Source organism: Ceratotherium simum, unplaced genomic scaffold, assembly GCF_057802395.1.
Source record: "Ceratotherium simum simum isolate JZ-2026a unplaced genomic scaffold, ASM5780239v1 HiC_scaffold_50, whole genome shotgun sequence".
In the NCBI taxonomy this organism is placed as follows: Eukaryota; Metazoa; Chordata; class Mammalia; order Perissodactyla; family Rhinocerotidae; genus Ceratotherium; species Ceratotherium simum.
In genome coordinates, this window is record NW_028261266.1 from 152763 (window position 1) to 167216 (window position 14454).

General features: G+C 46.8%; 1 protein-coding gene across 42 annotated transcripts in view; it reads right to left on the reverse strand.

The window, feature by feature from the left end:
• Positions 1-12005, reverse strand: part of LOC147911169 (uncharacterized) — a 159688-nt gene extending 147683 nt beyond the window's left edge. For 22 of the 42 annotated variants that reach the window (XR_015551485.1, XR_015551483.1, XR_015551484.1 and 19 more), the window contains exons 1-3: positions 11921-12004; positions 9156-9314; positions 6317-6577 (exon numbers count right to left, since the gene is read on the reverse strand). The gene's annotated coding sequence lies outside the window, so the exon portion shown is untranslated. Of the gene's footprint in view, positions 1-3076; positions 3668-6316; positions 6578-8900; positions 9019-9155; positions 9315-11920 lie in introns of those variants that run through there. The other 20 variants (XR_015551471.1, XR_015551467.1, XR_015551479.1 and 17 more) reach the window with 5 other exon arrangements.
• Positions 12006-14454: the final 2449 nt, after the last annotated feature.

Below are 14454 nucleotides of genomic sequence, written 5' to 3' on the forward strand. Positions count from 1 at the left end.
TCCTTTAGACTTAGCAATCATGGGATCATTGGGACCAGACAGACCAGTTTCAGTGTTGAAGGAGGATGGACTCGGGAACAGATGACCCATGCCTCTCGAACTTCAGCTGTCCCAGAGAGGCCGTTGCTATCAGCTAGTAGCTCTCATGTCAAGACTGGATTCCCTTGGAGAATCTGAAGAGAAGGCAGTGTGTTGCTGTTTAAGAGAAGAGCAGCAAGGTGCTCAGAGGCACCAGGCATGGGGATGGCACAGATGTTTTACTGCGGTAAATACAGAGATAACTGTGTATTTGACTTAATGGAGCATCTCAACTTGCCGGAATAGAAATTTTCTTGCAAGTAAATTTTATACTTTTCTCAGTAAACAATTCTGAATCTCTTTGTTATTCCACAGGCCAGTGACACCATGACACTCAGACTATTTGTAGACAATGCTTAGTTCTAGTCTCCTCCAACACAATTTCTATGTCCTTATATCACCTTTTGGTTGTCAGCTATGTTTGCATTAATGATGTAGTATGGCGATACACTTCCTGAACCATATTAATTATATGTATGCAATGCTGGTCATTTATACACCATGTATTTATTTAACAAACATTTACTGAAAGAAATCACTATTTCTGGCACTCTGGGAGATAGCCAGGATGAGTAAGGCATGTATCTACACAACCTCCTAGATGAAATGAAATAAGTGATAAATAACCAGACATATGATGGAATTAAATGCGTGTTATAAGATGAATAGAAGCAAATTCTTAGAATAATGTAAACAGAAGAATCATTAGATCTAATGCAGGGTGTGGGGGTTGATTCCAAATGTTCCTAGTAAGAGGGTGTGTTGAGGTGCCCTTGGCTTTACCTTCTCTCTTTCACTATTCTCGCATATCTTACTTCTCAAATCTTTAAATATTTGCAGCTCTTCTTTAAAATCATTTTCCAAGCTTTCCAAATCCCATAGAGTCTAATACTTGGCCTGCTGTAAATGCAAAAATTAACGTACAAATGTTTCTCAAAGGAAGGCGACACCATCTAGTGTTTAGTGGGCACTGGCGCGTGGGAATAGAGTCAGACCCTTTGTCCTGTGACAGTGAATGACATGGACTGTGTTTGAGGTCAGAACACATGATGCTTCTGATGGATGAGCAGCAACAGTCTGCCCTTGGCCTCCCAGTCATGCTGGGAGAATTTCCAGACAGCACCTCCAAGAACGTACATATCCTGCTTCAGCCTGCAAAGCTATCACCATTAATACAAACACAGCTGACAACCAAAAGGGGATGCAAAACTGCCCAACATGGCTAGGGAAGTCAGGAGAGTTGAGGGCTGTTATTTCCTGATCCATAAATCATCAATTTCCAACCTCTTTCTGTGCTATCCATACAATAGTGGCTGTGGGCCTTTGTTATACAAGGACATCTCATTTTTAACAATGACTTTGTAAATAATAATTAACATGCTACAATGACAGAGTATCCTATTGTAAACCATGCAAAATCGGGTCCCATACTTAACTGCTTTAGTAGTTAAGAAATATGCTACACGTGTGTGTGCCTGTATGTCTAGCAAGCACTTCATTAAGGCTTCACATCTCAGAACACTCATTTGTATTAGTTTGCCAATAAAGTTACTATGCATTCACAGAAAGATCCTCATTAATCACCTCTACTTAAGGACTAATAATAATGCTAATTAAAGATAAGGGATTATATAAGTAGAATACTCATTATATCATTTGATTCACATAACAATGAGTGAAGTAGGTATCACCTTCCCTACTTAAAAGATGAGGACAGTAAGATTCAAAGAGTTAAGTAACTTTCCGAAGACCACACCACTGATAAACGACGGAAATGTGACATACTGCAGGAGCCATGACTTTCAGTAGCTTCCTATATGACTGTTGTCTACTAAGGACATTTTTGTTACTAAAGGTGAGATTCATGGACTAGTAACATTGGCATCTCCTAGGAGCTTGTTACAGATGGAGAATTTCAGGCCCCATTCCAGGCTGATTGAATCAGAATCTGCATTTTTATAAGACTAGCACATCATTCATATGTACATTAAAATCTGAGAAGGAATGAAATAGATTTCAGGATTACTCAATGAATAATTGAATGAATAATCACTCATTTATTCAGCACATGTTTAGCAAGTATCTGTTAAGTAACATTTATTGAGTTAACTCTGATTTGACTTTAATTGATAAGAGTTGCAAATGTGACATAGTAGGAATTACTAAAACTTTCAGGTCCAGCTCCACCTATAGCTGTCTACTTGATTAATGATTCTGATTGACTTCAGAGGTCAAGTCAGTCAAACAACTAGTTGATTTAACAAAAACAAGTTTTTCCCAGTTTTCTAAAGAAACTGACACTGGCCTCATTGGTTAAAAGGTGAGAATGCCCTTCTACTTTTCCTAAGGATTTATGGGTCTGCCTCACCTGCCACACACAAGGCCATTGGACAGAGGTCAGAGTAGGTACCCAGAACTCAGCACTGGATTTACCACTGAGCAGATGCTCAAAAACAGTCGAATGAATGACTAAATGAATAACGTGGGGCGGTTAGAGGATTATTCCAGATATTGTTTGCATAATTTCCCCCATTTACCTTATTTAATTAGCTACCTTTCTTGAAAAAAGTCTCCTTCATAGATTTCCCCTTGATTTCTGTGTTTGGGACACAACTACAAGGCCTGCTGGTTGCTTCTGTCCCTGATAATTGTTGCTGATTATTTAAGTAACAATCATTTTTAAGACTTTGAAAAGGGGATTAAGGGGCCGGCTCGGTGGCACAAGTGGTTAAGTGCGCACACTCCGCTGAGGTGGCCCGGGGTTCGCCGGTTTGGATCCCGGGTGCATACCGACGCACTGCTTGGCAAGCCATGCTGTGGCAGCATCCCATATAAAGTGGAGGAAGATGGGCACGGATGTTAGCCCAGGGCCAGTGTTCCTCAGCAAAAAAAGAGGAGGATTGGCAGATGTTAGCACAGGGCTGATCTTCCTCACAAAAAAAAGAAAAAGAAAAAGAAAAGGGGGTTAAAAGAGGTAATTACTCAATAAAGTTTATTAAAAACAGGCAAGTATTACGAAAGAGACATTAAACCAGAAACGGCGGTAGATTTCAGAAGCCAAGGAAAAAGCAGAATCACAACCAGATACCACCTCAAGGGGCTGTAACTGATTGAGGTCTCAGCTGATTGCTCTTTATTAATAGCAGAGTTTTCTGGAATACACTGCATGCTTTTCCTTTCTCTCTTTCTTTCACCCCCTGACTGAACCGTTTCATCTTCCAATCCAGGCATCTGTCTTTTCATCCAGAACCCACATGACCAAATGCAGTTTTCTGACTATGTCTTTTTTCTTTTGCTTTAGTTTGTAGTAAGGCCAAAACTCACATTTATTTATTTTATTTGATCATTACCTAAAGCGCAGCATACCTTTGCTTCATTCAAACAGATTATAACTAGACAACCACAGAGACTAACACTTTAGACCCCCTAGTCATTCTGGAGGGTGAAGGGTTCCTTGAATCTCTGCTCACACAGTTTAACGTCCTGCATGCTTACTACCTCCTGTTTTTGTCTCTCTTGAGAACCACCTGGAAATAGAACCAGGACGTCTTGACGCTGATATAATCACATCCCAAAGCCTCGGCTTCTCCTGGGGGGGGGGGAAGGGGGGGGGACGACACGACAGCACCTTAACAGTTTCCCAATTTCTGGTTAATTATCTGTTGGCATGAACCTTATAAATAATAGCTCAATAATAATGGACTGTAATGAGAAGAACATGTTCATGAGACGCCAACACCATTGCTGACTTTGACTCATTAACCATACTGGGGCCTGCACCTCATCCCCACCAGCCACACGGGGAGAAGGGTATTGCCAAGTAACTTTTGACCAAAGATGATCCTTCTGAAGTGTCGAGTGCAGAAAAACCATTTTTTAAGTCAAGACTTGATTCAGGCTGGATTATAGATTTATAAAATTTTCCATCAGGAATCCAGAAATCATCTGGTATAATAAGCTCCTTACTTGACAGATGGGGTCTCAAGAGGGGAGGGGTCCTGCTGAAGGCCTCTGGTTTTGTTATTGAGGAAGACTGGAATACTTTAAAATATGCCTTTAGCCAGCTCAAAGATGGAGATACTCTAGTTGTTACCCTAATTTATACTAAGATTTTGACAAGCTTCAACAAAATTTTTATCAAAAACATACAGAAGCAAAATTATGTAATCTGAATTCTATACACACCATTTCCCCAAAATAGGGCTACTGAATTTAAATTAAATGTTTTCTCAACAGGAATCATTTCAGAATGACAAGCAAGTCCCAAACAACTAGAGAGAAAGCGATGAACTTCGGAGACACGTCCACCAAGTTCTCTGGAGGATGCCTACAAAGGCATGTGGCAGCCACGCACAAATCTCTCCACACCCGTGCCATATGCCAGGTAAGATGGCAGGAAGAGACTTACTCTTCCCAGTGGCGGTGGCCTTGGAAGGACAGTAGTCTCAGGTGTTGGGAAAACTGGACAGCCACATGCAAAAAAATGAAAGTAGACCATTACCTTACACCATACACAAAAATTAACTCAAAATGGATTAAAGACTTGAATGTAAGACCTGAAACCATGAAACTTCTTGAAGAAAACATAGGCAGTATGCTCTTTGACATCAGTCTTAGCAACATATTTTCAAGTACCATGTCTGACCGGGCAAGAGAAACAATAGAAAAAATAAACAAATGGGACTACATCAAACTAAAAACCTTCTGCACAGCAAAGGAAACCATCAACAAAATGAAAAGACAACCTAACAATTGGGAGAAGATATTTGCAAACCATACATCTGATAAGGGCTTAATCTCCAAAATATACAAAGAACTGATGCATCTCAACAAAAAAAACTAACAACCCAATTAAAAAATGGGCAAAAAACCTGAAGAGACATTTCTCCAAAGAAGATATACAGATGGCCAACAGGCACATGAAAAGATGTTCAACAGGGCCGGCCCCGTGGGTTAGCGGGTTCAGATCCCAGGCGCGCACTGATGCGCCACTTCTCCGGCCATGCTGTGGTCGCGTCCCACATACAGCAACTAGAAGGATGTGCAACTATGACATACAACTATCTACTGGGGCTTTGGGGGGAAAAAAAAAAAGGAGGAGGATTGGTAATACATGTTAGCTCAGAGCCGGTCTTCCTCAGCAAAAAGAGGAGGATTAGCACAGATGTTAGCTCAGGGCTGATCTTCCTCAAAAAAAAAAAATGTTCAACATCATGAATTATCAGGGAAATGCAAATCAAAACTACAATGAGATATCACCTCACGCCCGTGAGAATGGCTATAATTAACAAGACAGGAAACAAGTGTTGGAGAGGGTGTGGAGAGAAGGGAACTCTCATACACTGCTGGTGGGAGTGCAAACTGGTACAGCCACTATGGAAAACAGTATGAAGATTCCTGAAAAAATTAAGGATAGAACTACCACACAACCCAGCTATTCCACTGCTGGGTATCTAGCCAAAGAACGTGAAAACACCAATGCGTAAAGATACATGCACCCCCTTGTTCACTGCAGCATTATTCACAATAGCCAAGACGCGGAAGCAACCTAAGTGCCCATCAAGGGAAGAACTGATAAAGAAGATGTGGTATTTTTTTTTTTTTTTTTTTTTTTTAAAGATTTTATTTATTTTATTTCTTCCCCCAAAGCCCCAGTGGATAGTTGTATGTCGTAGCTGCACATCCTTCTAGTTGCTGTATGCGGGACTCGGCCTCAGGATGAACGGAGAAGTGGTGCCTCGATGCGTACCCGGGATCCGAACCCGGGCCACCAGCATCGCAGCGCGCGCACTTAACCACCAAGCCACAGGGCCGGCCCAGATGTGGTATTTATACACAATGGAATACTACTCAGCCATAAGAAACGATGAAATCCAGCCATTTGTGACAACATGGATGGACACTGAGGGTATTATGCAAAGTGAAATAAGTCAGAGGGAGAAGGTCAAATATCGTATGATCTCACTCATTAAGTAGTAGATAATAACAACAAACACACACATAGAGACAGAGATTGGATTGGTGGTTACCAGAAGGAAATGGGGGAGGGAGGAGGGCGAAAGGGATAATTAGGCACGTGTGTGGTGATGGACTGTAATTAGTATTTGGGTGGTGAACATGAGAACATGATGTAATCCATGCAGAAACAGAAGTATAATGACGTACACCTGAAATTTATACAATGTTATAAACCAATGTTACGACAATAAACAAAAAAAAAAAAGAGAGAGAGACTTACCCTTCCCGGTGGTGGCGGCCTTGGAGCGACAGTAGTCTTGGGGGGGCCCAGAGGAGGTCCTGAACGCGGGGAGGCAGCGGGTGGCTGGGCAGCAGGGCAGCAGGTCACCAACCCCCAGTCCCACAGCTGCCACTCAAGGTGACCCTGAAGGTTGTGTGGTGCTAAGGCCTGCGGGCAGCAGGGACCCAGAGCACCAGGGCCACCTTCAGCCTCTTGTGGCCATGTGGCCTCAGCCACCTGGAAGTGCAGGGTGCCAGGATCCTGGAGAGGGAGACAGCACAGGCACGTGGGAGTGAGGGCAGCCACCCCCTTCTTGTCTCACCCCCGGTGGCTGGAGGTTTGGGCAGGTAACAGCCCCTTGGTTTATTCCTCATCTCTAAAGTGGGTTAGCATCCCACACCAACCCTGACCTGACAAACCCATAGAAGCACCTGCTGGCAGGAGCAGCCTGTACTTCCCTCTCTGGCTGGTTGAACACGCAGGCCACCTGCAGTCACAACGCATTGTGACAAGCCCCTGCGCCCCCCTGTCCATATCCTCCTCCACTGAGACCAGCCCTCTTTGGACAAATGGGGAAACTGAGGCCTGGGCACAGACCCTCTGAGATTCACCCATGGCCACCCAAGCCACAAAAACGAGAGCCGGAGGATGGCCCACAGGGATGCGGACCACCCCTTGGGGCGAGAATGAGCCTGAATCCCTGATAACCTCAGGGAGTCATCCTGAAACAGCCTGTTTCTGGATCTTCTTTTATGTGAAAAAATAAACAAATAAATTTCTATGCTACTTAAGCCACCATTATTTTGAGTTTTTCAGTTATATGCCGCCAACCTTAACTAACCCATCTCCGTCTGATGCCAGCCCTGATATCTGTTCCCCTACATTATTAAACCCAGCATACATGGGTTTGAAACCAAAAACACCCATCCCCTTCCTTGCTTCTTTAGTTACATTCACATATAAATATCAGTTTCTTTAACCTTCCTATCCCCCCACATACAAAAGGCAAATAGAAGTTACAAATTGTTAAAAGCCCATGTGGCCTCATGCTGGGCTCACACTGAAGTTTTAGCTAATTACTGATCCTTGAGGTTTATTACAAGAAACTGATATCCCGAGAATATCAAGACGCTGACGCTTCCCAGAGCCCAACTCCTTGGCTTCCTGGCACCACAATCCACCACCCATCATAGAGTCAGACAACCAAGGACACCCACCTGCGGATTCCCTCATCTCACCCTCCTCCTCCCTGCCAGCAGCCTCACAAGGCCAAACGCAGGCTGGTGGGAAAGCGCCGACCAGCAAGGCCACAGGCGCCCCCTCCCAACAAGCAGCTGCATTCCTTGCAACCTTTACAAACCCCTGCCTCCCATCTTTTGAGGAGAGGAATTTGAGGGCTCACTCTGGTCTTTTGGCTGACATCACCTGAAATAAATACCCCTACCTTTTTCCCTCCAGGAGGTGGATTTGAGTTCTAGCTCCCGTCTCCTCCTCTGGCTGCCTTCAATAAAACCCTTTCCTTGCCATTAGCCTGGCGTTCCAGTTTTCACTTTGGTCTCTCTCTTGTGTGGCCAGTAACACCTCCCCGTAAACCCACTCCTCTCCTATCTCAGCAAATGGCAATTTCATTCCACCAACTGTGAGCCAAAGACCTCTGAGTCAATGTTAATGACTTGTTTTCTTTCACAGCCACAACCATCCCACCAGCAATTCTCAGCACCTCTTCCTTCCTTCATGAGGGCCCCAGACCTGCCTGCTTCTCGTCACTGTCCCTCTACCACTTTCCTCCCATCACCTTCCTTTCTCCCAGCAGTAGCCTCCTAACTAGTCTCCCCACTTTCATTCGGACCTGCCACTCCCCTCTCCAGTCTACTTTCCACAGAACAGCCAGATTTCATTTTTTAAAACGTTAAGTGGGCCTATATTGGTCCTTTGCTCAGAATCTTCCAGTGGCTGCCCAACTCAGAGTAAGAGTAGTCCTTACTGTCGCCTACCAGGCCTGATGTGACCTGGTCCCTCCTACGTCTCTGCCCTCACCTCCCACTCCTCCCCTCCCTGGCCTTGAACTAATCAGCCATGCTCGGGTCTAGGGGTCCTTCTGCTTCTTGCAACTCTTCCCCCAGGTTTCCACGTATTCTCTCCCTTACCTCAGTCAGACCTCTGGCCAAACCTCACTTCATCAGGAAGGCCTTCCCTGACCACCCCCATCTAAAACAGAATCCCACGCCACCCCCCACTCGTTCTCCAGTGCTCACCACCACAGATGTTTGCTTATAGCCACTCGACCCCGCCCCCCCCCCAGCTGTGCTTTTACTACCCTGAGCTACTCGCTATCCCTGGGAACACTTAAGTGTTTGCTGACAACAAAAGTGAGTCAGCTCCATTTTATTAGCTAATTAAGAAGATCTAAAAGGGTAATATGGTTTTCTGTTCTAATAATAATAACATTTATAGTTAATAGCAATCACAAAACATCTAAAAATTTGAAAGAACAACGGACAACAGTATGCCAGGTGAATTTGTTAAGACTCCAGAACCAAATGCCCTTTTATCACAGCCCAAAAGATACAAAGCCTTTTCTTACTGTTCTCACATGACCTCTTCAGGGAGAACAGGGGTCAAACTGGCCACTCATTATCTAGAGATGAACACAGCTGTCCTCTTGTAACTCTCCAGCTTTATGGAAAATCCTAGTGATTTGTCTTTTAAAACATGAATAAATAAAAGTCCAATAAAACATTTATCTTTTCATTCACAAACAGTCTCTTTTCAAAGTTAGAAAGTTTGCAGTTGGACGTGTAAACTGAGATTAGAAATCTTTTTAGTGAACTTTACTTACCAAATGGGTATTAAGCTTGAGACATTTTTGGAGACCATGTATTACTAACATTTGTTTTCATGTGGAGAAGGAGCAAAGCCTCACAGAACATCACAGTTCCCATTTTTCAAAGACCAAGAAGTAGAAAGTAGAGTCTAGCTTCTTCAAGCAAATTACAGGCTGAAATTGCAGAAGAAAAACAGTAAGCTATGTATAAGGTTTTGCATCAAAAATATATACTCTTCTCATACATTCTTAATGATTGCTGCTTAAGGCTGCTGAAATATCCCTTCTTAAGGAAAAAGTACAGCTCCAGGAAACTTAAGCGCCTGGCTTTGAGGACAGATCTCCTCCTCGTCCAGAAAACAGGTGAACTCACAACAGCCCTGGAGGACAGACGGCCGGTAAGGGTGATGCATGTAGAGTGTGGGGCACGGGTGCCAGGACCTACTAGGTGCCTAACAGATGGTGCTGTTCTCCCCCCACAGGCAACTACCTACAGAAGCCCGCTCAAGCCGTCAGCACTTTAAACACAATATATAAAAATAAATGATTTTTTAAAGAACATATGGAAAATACAGACAGGTATGACTCAAAACTCTCCTACCAGCACTATGAGTAAAACCTCCCTCAAACAAAAGAGAAGTGGTGTGGACTGTAGGCATTTTCTCCTCTAACAACTGTGGAATAGTGACCTCTGCTGGCCAGTGGGACACATGAACTTTCCAACCCACACGATGCAGCAGGGGTGCAGTCAGCCAGGCTTGGGCCATGCCCCCGGGACAAAACCAGGCAGTGCATCACAAGAGACAGAAATCGTCACAAGGGTTACAGCGAAGTAATTGGGATGTTAACAAAATTAAAGGCTGGCCTTTCCATTTACTCATCTGCCCAGAAGATTCTTTTTTCCAAACCCTGTGGTCTCCTATTTTTAAAGTGTCATAATTGCATGCAAATATTACAGCCAACAAACACTTCAAAGGGCGTTAAAAATCAATCTTCCATGTAAGCCTCAGATTTCCCAGCACAGAGATCCAAAAGCAGAAGTGGTGACAAATGTGTGGAAAACAGAGTGAAAAAGTCAGAAGGCATCATTAACAATATTAAACGCAAGGAGGAAAAACTCTTTGGGAACACATGTCTGACTCAGCTGGGGTAAACAGCCAACTACCAAGGCAGCTTTACACAACCCTGCAAACCTCTTACAGAGATGACCCAGAAATCCCACTAGGAAGCAGTCACGCCCCTTTTCTTCAGGCAGAAATATGCCTGATGGAAGAGGCTGCTCAAGAGTCTATTGGCTGGATATTTAGACATGAAACACATTCCCACCTCTTAAGGTGTGAAATAAAACCGAGGTTGCAAACTGCCAGCCATAGGGCCATGTATTTTAGTCTGGCAGCCACTGTGTGTTTTTTTTTAAATTAGTTTCCGACACTTTAAAAATGGAAATTTCATATCAAAACCTGATTTTCTGCCTTCTTATAAACAAATGGGGGTGATCTAGCCATAGCAGGCAGGCACTCTCCCATACAACAATGAAGCAGAGCCAAGAGGCGGGCCTCCCTGAGGCCCCTGCTCTCCAGTTTGCTGCACTCCCCATCCTGTCCTCTGGGCCTCAGGCATCACATCACCTGCCTTGGACAAGTGCACTTGCCCACAGCGCACAGCCACTGCACAGAGTAGCTGGGCAGCCCGGCCAGGATGGGCAGCCCTCCCGTGCAGGGCCACAGAGGAGCAGCAGCAGGCTTGCGAGGCCATGCAGGTGCTTGAGGGCCTCGCCTGACCCAGGACAACAGAGACCAGCAGTCAGGCTCTGGGCTTCAGAGAACCCAGCTACAGGGTAGGGGTCCACAGGCATCAGGAGAGGCACAATCTGTCTCTCCTCCAGGGGGTCTGACCCAGATGGGTTAAAGAAACCCCCTCCCTCCCCTTGCTGCTCTGAGAGAGGAAGCCAACAACCCGCACAGAGGGGGCCTCTACCAAAGGTGTCCCTCCACCCCCAATCCCACCTGCCCAAACCCCAGATGCCTTCTCTCCCTCCATCAACGCTTGCCAGGAAGAATATGATAATCAATTTCTCAATAAGCTTAAACACTAATCAGACTCAAGCTTTCTCCTCCGGGGAAAATATGTTTGCTTTTTCCCTTCCTCCCCAGGGAATTCAACGAGGAGCAGTGCAGAGAGAAGAGGGTCCAGGGGGCACCCTCCCCTGGCTGGCGGAGTGTGTGTGGGGGGACTGGAGGCCCTGAGGCTTTCCAAGTGCGCACCATGCGGCCTCCCCCAACTAAGGGGGACTGAGCGCTGGAGAGGCGGTCCCATCTGGAGGCCGCGCCTCAACCCCAAACCCCTCCTGTGGTATTCGCATCCCTAGCGGGGCCCCAAGGGTTCTAGTTGGTTCTGGGAGAACGTCGAGGCTCCTTGATTAATTCAGGGTGCGCAGCGTCCTCTAGGAGCCTAGCGCCCCCAGCGCGCAGAGCCGGCCCAGACCACCGCCCACCCCCGGCCCCGCGAGGCTGCTCTGGACAGAACCCGGCTCCCACCCGCAACGCCGTTTGCCCTGAACCCTGGGGTCTGAGAGTGGGGAACCCACGTCGGTAGACGGTCCGCGGCCCCCGGCCCTAGCAAGGCAGAGGGCGTCAGGGACCCGGGTGGGGACGCGGTGGATGAAGAGCGGGGGACTTCACGGGAGGCGCCCGCACCCTCAGACGTCGCGCCGGCCCTCGCGCCGGCCGCCCACAGCGACCCTGCCCCGGCCCGCCGGCCGCGCGGCCACGCAGACTCACCTGGCGCCGCCGCAGCCGAGGGTCTCCCGACGTCGCCGCAGCCGGTCCGCAGCAACGGCAGAGGGAGGGGGAGGGAGGGGGCGGGGCCCGGGCGTCCAGGGGCGGGGCCTGATGTACACGTGATCGCGGGGCGGGGTCTGACGGGCACGTGCTGGCGGGGCTGGCGGGCCTGGAGCTGCCGCCGGGTGCCGGTCCGCTGGGCGCGGCTGCCGGCTCCGGGGGTCTGCCGCGCGCTGGGGCGCGCTCCCGGAACGTCCTTCCGATCCGCGGTGACCAGCCACCACCTCGAGCACCGCCCTCCACAGCCGCCTGCTGTCGCCCCCAGAAGCGGCCACTCGCCCCTCCCACTAGCGGTCAGTGCTGACCCCAGCGTGCCCTGCAGCCCCCACTGCCATTGTTTCCCCTCTCTGCTGACCCGCGACTCTTCGTGGGCGGCTCCTTGGAGAGAGAGACAGGGGCAGCCTCGCCCACCGCAGAGTCTGCAGGGGTCGGCACCAGCATTCAGCACCCTACTCTTGCCCCACCTCTGACCCTGCACCCCCACCCGTGCCCAGAGCAGCCAGGACTAACCCTGCGGGCCCCCAGCTCGGGAGGCTGGGCGGCTTTCTAGAACTCTGGGATTCACGGATCCCAGAGGGGGTGCCAGAAGAGGGGCTGGTGCCCAAGTCCCCCGAGACCAGCCAGGGTGCCCTGGGGCTGGGTTTTTCAGACCCTAGAGCGCTGTGGCTCGGCTTTCCTCCTGGCTGATGCGCGCGGCCCCCCACGACCCACCCGCTGTCTGCTGGAATGCCATCCTCTCCCAGAAACCCAAGTTCCTCCAGAGCCCTGCTGTTCACCAGACTTCAGCTGATGGGGATGTTTCCAGAGGCAGCAGCAGTTACACCCTTAGGAGAGAGGAGGGCCTCTCCATCGGGGTGTGCCAGGACTCGCGGCTGCAGGGTGGCTGGTCTGACTGTCCCGGTGGCATCTGCACAAATACAGATGTCCAGCCTGAATGCCAGGACACGAACTGGGGTACTCAGGCAGCAGACTTGATCAGTCAATTCCTGCAAAATAAAAGTGGGTACTTGCGGCATTGCAATAAAGCATATCAGGGAGAATTGAAGAATCTTGGAATTCTTCAAAGAGTTTAGCATCCTGGTTTGAAAACGGATGCAACATTACAAGTAAATACCTACAAACTTAGAAATAGTAAATTAAACTTAAAGATCATTGCAGTTGGCAGAAAACGCTTTTTTCATATGAAGTTTCAGAAGAACCATGTGTTAATGAGGAAGACAATTTTAAAATTAATATTTCATGTAACTGAATATATAGTGGTAGGATGAATAAAAAGGCATTTTGAATTATATACAAATCCAGAGCCCACCTTCACTTATTTGTACAACCTCCACAGGTTATGGGAAGTGTCAGAGGAAATATTAAAATGCCAAAGTATAAATTTATGCTTACAATTAAATTCAGATTATATGGAGTTGATTTGTTTGTAGAGTTAAATCTTTTCAGGAAAATTGTTCCACAAGAATCACCAGCTCTAGGTGTAGTCAAATTTATTTTGAAGTAATTTATCAGAAATCCATCCAATGTTGTCATAGCCTAGCAAATACTTTTAACGGCTCCACTAATGTCTGCACCAACAAAAAGATCCTTCTCATCTTCATAAATTAACATTATTTGCAATCTTGCATTTGCCAAGAGCAACTGATATTGCTTGCAACGACATCAAGTAAAAATAAAAGTTGTTAAAAGTATACATTTTCATGAGATAATAAATGAATTTGCATAACAGTGAGCCAGAAAAATCTTATGGTCTATTCAGATATAATATTGAGAAAGTGTTGTGTGTTGTATGTATTATATAAAGACACTGAAAAGAGTGTTTTGTAATGTGTAAATGTATGTTGTTACTTGTGTCTTTTTCACTCATTGTTTTATAAGTAATAAAATATTTTAAAGGAAAACTTTCTTAGCACCTTTAAATGCATATTTCCCCCTGCTCTTAGCATAAGGTGTTCTGAATTTTCATTTTGCAGTGGACCTCACAAAATATGTAGTGGGCCCTGCAGATGTGTAAAAGGTTCCCAGCCCTCCTACGTGACAGCCCAAATGAGTGGACAAGGCATGTGGCCAGCAGAGGGGCCTTTGGTCCAGCCACAGACAATGACACAGATTGGCCTCAGCAGCTGAGAGGGGCCCTGCGCTGCAGCAACCTGCTTCCTCTGAGGAGTCCTTGCCAGGATACCCCCTGCCAAGGGTAGCACGGGCCCGTGACCACCAGGCATGCCCCATGCAGCAGTGGGGAGCACACACAGCCCACAGCAAACCACCCTCGTTGTAGCCTGGAGGGCAAGATGGAGGGCAGAGATGTGGGTAACTGCGGAAGGTGCCTTTTAAACCTGAAATGCCTGAGAAATCCCAGTGTTTCAGTAGATTGCTTTTCTGTCTTAAGCAGAAATGGAAACGTCAAATGGAAATTAATGGAATTTGTTGGAAAATGAGGGAAGATGTGTTTGCATACTTAGTTTCCCGGCCCA